The sequence below is a fragment of the Myotis nattereri genome, assembly GCF_964212035.1.
Source record: "Myotis nattereri genome assembly, chromosome: 1".
NCBI classification, from domain to species: domain Eukaryota; kingdom Metazoa; phylum Chordata; class Mammalia; order Chiroptera; family Vespertilionidae; genus Myotis; species Myotis nattereri.
Window position 1 is genome coordinate 36,547,336 of NC_138075.1, and position 5,940 is coordinate 36,553,275.

The window sequence follows — 5,940 nt, forward strand, 5'->3', positions numbered from 1 at the left end:
GACAAGCTGTTTATAGGGGACACACAATAGGCCACTTCATTTAGCAATAATGGGTGATAGTAGTGCCCCAGGCTCTATGCAGTCATGGCTAATAGGCTGAACCTCAAACTATCTATAATAATAAAAGGGTAATATGCTAATTAGGCTGGATGTCCTTCCGGATGACCTTCCGGATGAAGCTGGGGCTGTGAGGGAAGCCGGGGTCCCGGGTGCCTGCTGGTGGCCAGAGGGAAGCCCGGGTCCTGGGTGCCAGAGGGAAGCCGGTGCCGGCAGCCGGGGGAAGAAAGGCCACTGTTGCACGAATTTCGTGCATCAGGCTTCTAGTCTATATATATAAAAGGCTAATATGCTAAGTGCCTGACTGACTGGTCACTATGACATGCACTGACCACCAGGGGGCAGACGCTCAACACAGGAGCTGCCATGACGCACACTGGCCATTTACAGAGAAATGGCACCACGGACCTGGCACCCACAAAGGAATACTCAGCTTCCCCCAAGTGGGACACAGGCCCTGCCACCACCCCAGAGTGACAGCCCACCAAATCCCAGCTGATGCTGCCAAGACCCCATGCACAAAATGCAGCCCACAGCCCAGCCCAGCCCAGAAATGGTGGCTGTGGGTGCCAGGTAATGACATCATGTAGCAACACCTGGCTTCCTCTCCCTAGAGAATAGCCTCAGAGTTTCTTTCAGCCCAGGAACAAGACTTGCTTTATAGCCAGGTGGAAACATTTTACACTTTAACCAAATGTCTGTGAAGTGTTTTCCCGTGCCTCATCTCATTTGATCCTCACAGAAGTCCTGGAGTAGGTAAACAGAAGACTTGGTGGAATCCTATTTTCTTTTCATTAGCCAGAAAACGGAGATTTAGAAAGCTTAGATAATTGACCCGACTGAAAAGAAGTAAGAAATGGTGGACCTTGAAAATGACTTCAGGTTTTCTCACTGTGCAGAATATAGTCAAACACTGCTGCAGTTAAATATTTTATCCTTTGTTCTCCTTGCATGATCTACAATAATAATCTGCTTCGTGTTGATATTTACTGCTGTGTTGCTGACAATTACCTGAAAGAGAAGTTGGGGTGCTTCACTGGGCTGGAAAAAGTTTAGCTAAATCAGACAGCAGGCCTAATTAAGCAAGTTTATTCTATATATATAAAAGGCTAAGTTGACTCGCACATGTGAGATACATATAAAGCTCTTGCTGGCGCCAGTTGCACGTGTGTGTTTCAATCTGTCATTGTTGGTTGTGAATTTGGTTAACACTTCTATTATGGAGAAAGGGTGAATAGCAATATTAAAATATTTCTTCTAATTAATTTCCTTTGGATGTGCACGAATTTGTGCACTGGGCCACTAGTAGTATAATAAAGTCACAAATAATGTATTTTCATTTCTCCAGAGGGCTGTGGGGATGACATACATGTGCATTTAGGCCTAAGCAGAATGTCTCTGCAGGCCTTTTTGGGACAGGTAACTATTTAAATAAAAAGAGTTTATTTACATCACAGATTTTCTACAAAGCTTTTTGAACATCTGTGTTGAATGGAAGATTCTGTGGATGCTTCAACTGGTATGTTTGTTTTGGCCATTTTCTTTACACCAGTGGCTGTGGAACAGTGATTTTTAGTGGGTGGTTTAGATTACTCAAGAGCATCAGAATAGTCCTGTTCTTAACAAAACCGAGAATAGGGTGCTGCCACCAGAGGAGGTGCTGGCCAATATAGTCCAGGTTAAAAGTAGTAGATCAGGCCACTGGTGGGTTTACCTAAAAGAATGGATTCATATGCTTATATGTGCACATTAAAAATAAGGAGTCAGCTGTTTATTCTAACAACTACACTTAAAACATTTAACAGTGAAACAAACAGAGCTGTCTGGAAAGGGGGGGTGATAGCTGCAGCTTCCATTGCTGACACCTTCCTTCTGACCTGTATTTACTCTGTCATGACTGCAGGGGGTCCCACTGCAGGCCCAGGGACTGTGTATTCTCAGAGGGAATGTCATTCCCCAAACTCATAAGGAGGACCCGGGACACTTGTTAAACATACAGATTCCCAGGTTCTGTCCCAGACCCTCTGAATCGGAATCTCCAGGGGAGAAGCTGGGGATGCTCATGTTCAGGCAAGGTTGGGCACCCAGGGAGCAGAGCATCTACGCAAACAACTTCCATATTCAAGAGAATAGGGAGAGCAGGCTCCAGGTGGTGAGAGCCTTTCTCTAGTCGGCTTTCCAGGAAATTATACCTGGCTACGTGGAGAAAGGAAAATAAAGGAGAAAGGGCTTGGCTGGTGTGGCTCAGTGGTTGACCATGGACCTATGAACGAGGGGGTCACAGTTCGATTTCTGGTCAGGGCACATGCTCAGGTGGGCTCAATCCCCAGTGGGGAACATGCAGGAGGCAGCCTATCAATGATTCTCTCTTATCATTGACTAGAGGCCCGGTGCATGAATTCATGCACAGGTGGGGTCCAGCTGGCAGTGGGGAGGGGCTGGGGGCAGTTGGCTGGCTGGCCCCACCCCCCTGGTCAAACTCCCTGTTGAACTCCCCTTGGAACTCTCAGTCAAGAGGACAATTTGCATTTTAGCCTTTTATTATATAGGATGTTTCTATCTCTCCTCTGAAATCAATAAAAAATTTTTTTTAAAGGAAAAAGGATGGAAGAAACAAAAGATGCTGGAATAGAGAGAAAAAGTTTCCTCCTATGCCTCTGATGTCTTTTTTCTCCAATTAGAAGATGGTACTTTTCTTTTAAACCTCCTTTAGTCTTTGCTCTCCCATAAGCTGCTTCTCTCAGTAGCTGCTGGCTTAGTTTATATGCAATATTTGGAGTTAATTAGTATCCCAGGGACACAGATTCCATTAGCAATGGCTTACCCTTGGCTTCTGCTCGTACACTGCCTCAGAGCCAGTCTTCCAGAAACATTTTCTTAAAGTGCCTGAGACTCTTACATAGTCAAAAATGGTGTGGGATATGTTTAGGGTACAATTTTAGAATATTTAGTTTTTGCATGGTCAATCAAAGCTGATGCTTTCATTTTTTAAAGCTAGGACTTAAGAACCAAACATTATAGAGATATCAGAAAATAATATAGAGCAATACAGAGTAGTCTGAATGCCCACCACTTCTCTCCATGTGCCTCCAGATAATTCTTCATGCGGAGGTACAAATGAAACCCTTACTTGGAATCACATCCACGGCTTGGACTAGAGCGTCAAGTCAGCCACAAGCATTGGGTTTTCTGTGGATATGTGCAGTCCATTTTCTTACCAGCTGCCCAAAACATCAGGTTTTGAAGGTATATGGGGTGGGCAAGAGTAGGTTTATAGCTGTTCGAATACCTGTAAACCTACTTTTGCCCTTCTCTGTATTACTTGGCACAAGGTTTAGTCACGTGGCCTTGGCAAGATAGGCTTTGTTATGATTGCAAGAAAATCTGAAGAGGCAGGATTACCACTTGAAAAAAATCTCTATTTCACTCATATGGGATATAATAATCAACATAATTTGATGAACAAGAATAGATCTTGTTCATTTGTCTCTTGTTCATCAACATAATTTGATGAACAAGAGACAAATGGCAAGGGAGAGGGGGTTAGAGAGCAACCAAAGGACTTGTATGCATGCATATTAACATAACCAATGGACACAGACACTGGGGCGGTGGGGCTTGCCCAGGGTGGGAATGGCTGGGGGAGGGGGATGTCCACTGGGGAAAAAGGAGACATGTAAAACTTTAGACAATAAAAAAAATAATAGCCCTAGCTGGTTTGGCTCAGTGGATAGAGCATCAGCCTGTGGACTAAAGGGTCTTGGGTTCGATTCCGGTCAAGGGCACATGCCAGGGATGTGGGGTCGAACCCCAGTAGGGGGCATGCAGAAGGCAGCCAATCAATGATTCTCTCTCATCATTGATGTTTCCATCTCTCTCTTCCTCTCTGAAGTCAATAAAAATGTATTTAAAAATAATAAATAAAAAAATGGGTATAGAGTTTCAATTTTTAAAAAATAATAAAAAAATCTACTTTTAGGGCATATGAAGTTCTGGTTACAAGGTCAGAAATATGAGTAGAAGATGGAAGAAAAGTCATATTACAAGACCAATGTGAAAATGGCACCAAATATTAGAAAGTGCCAGAGGAGGCCAAAGTTCTGAATGGATCGATGCTTAGAAAAATGATAGAGAAAGTGAGAGAAGAATGCAAATGAGGTAGACCATTAGCTGGGGAAGGGACCGTGAAGCGACACAAATCTACACGTGTCCAGCCTCTTCATTAAAGAAAATTACCTACTGTAGGCAGAGTGAACATGGGTGGGAGGGGAATGAAGTGTGAGAAAGAAGGGAGGTGAAAGAAGCTCGGTTACTTTAAATGAAATTAAGGTCAGTTAAATGCCTTTTTTAATTATGCAGAGTTCAGAAGACAATATGTATTTGTAAGAATAGGAAACAATTTGAAAACAAAATAAAAATGCCCTTATTTATATGTTTAGTACCCCCTCCCCATAGGACACACCTCCTTTTGGGGAGGAAGCTATTAGACTGATAAGCTGGGGGTGACTGAGGAGGAACATCTAATTATTTGCTTTGATGATTACCAACTTTGGCTGTCAGTAGAGCTGGGAATGTAGTACATACAGAAAAAAAATCAGCAATTATTTTGTAAGCCACTGTTGGCTAAAAATGCATTGGGCTTATCCCATGTTGGGTAATAGATATATCCAACTCCCTATTAATTCGCCCAACTTTCCATTAAGTGTATGTAGGATAAAAGAAAGGAAGCAAGGAAAGAAGGAAGGAAAAAAATTTCCCCAGGAAACAGCAGTGAAAGTACAAAAACAATTAATATGCTTCCTTTTTCTAGTTTGCTTAAAAACAAAATAATCTTGGGTTAAAAAAAAACCCTCTTAAATCTTTCACTTAGTAAAGCAAAGATCTATTTCCTTCCTTAAGAGGCAGCAGGAGCAGTAATACAAATGATAACCATTAATAATTTGTCATATAAATTCTCACCCTAAGATTGCAGTCTCCAGATCTGGATGGAGTTCAAGACTGATTTTGCTGAGAGGTGTAACCCTTTGTGGGATGAGGATGAAGGAATGGAGGAATAGAAGCAGAAGAATGTACTGCAGGGGAAAAGATCTTGTTCTGAGAATTCCTAGGTTCAGGAAGAGAGTGCAAGCAGAAGAGAAGGGAAGGGGAGAACTCACTTGGACTATCTTATTATCTTTAAGGTGGAGAGGACATTTGTTCTGGTCTTAAAAGACTGAGCCTGGTATCAGGCCAGGAAACTAGGGTTTTCATTAACCAGTGTCCTGTGCCTATCAATATTTTCTTCCTAGTTCACAGAGAAATTCAGGAGGGGACCAATAGCATGCGAAACTTTTGTGCCACGCAGCACAACTATGGAGTTTATGCAGTTTCAGACTTTTTTTCATGAGCAGACAGGCCAAATACACACCTAGGAAAGTCTAAGTACAGTCTCCCAAACACAGAGAGATGTTTGAATACCAGATGATTCAAAGTTTTTCTCTTCCAAAAGGGAATTTTAATACAAAACCTCCAGTGATCAGCTTCCTCTATTTTCTTATTTGTGTAAGAAATAAAGGAAAGGAGAAGGAATCTGAAATGGTTCTGTAATTGAACTGATCAAATCCCATAGGTCTGTGTCAAGGGGAGCGAGGATGGCTAGAGATTGTACCTTTGGTAAACCAAGAGCTCTGTGATGTCATCGCTTCCTGTTGAATCAGTATTTATTGAATGTCTTTCATATGTTCGGCAGTGTGTTAAGACCCGGGGGTCAAGGCATAGCCCATGGCCAGAAGGAGCTTATGGACTAGTGGGGGAGGATTAAAAGGGCCATTTCATTGCGGGGACATGATGGGATCCAGAAAAGGGACATTTAACCTTGCCAAGATCTGGGATGTTTCTCCACAG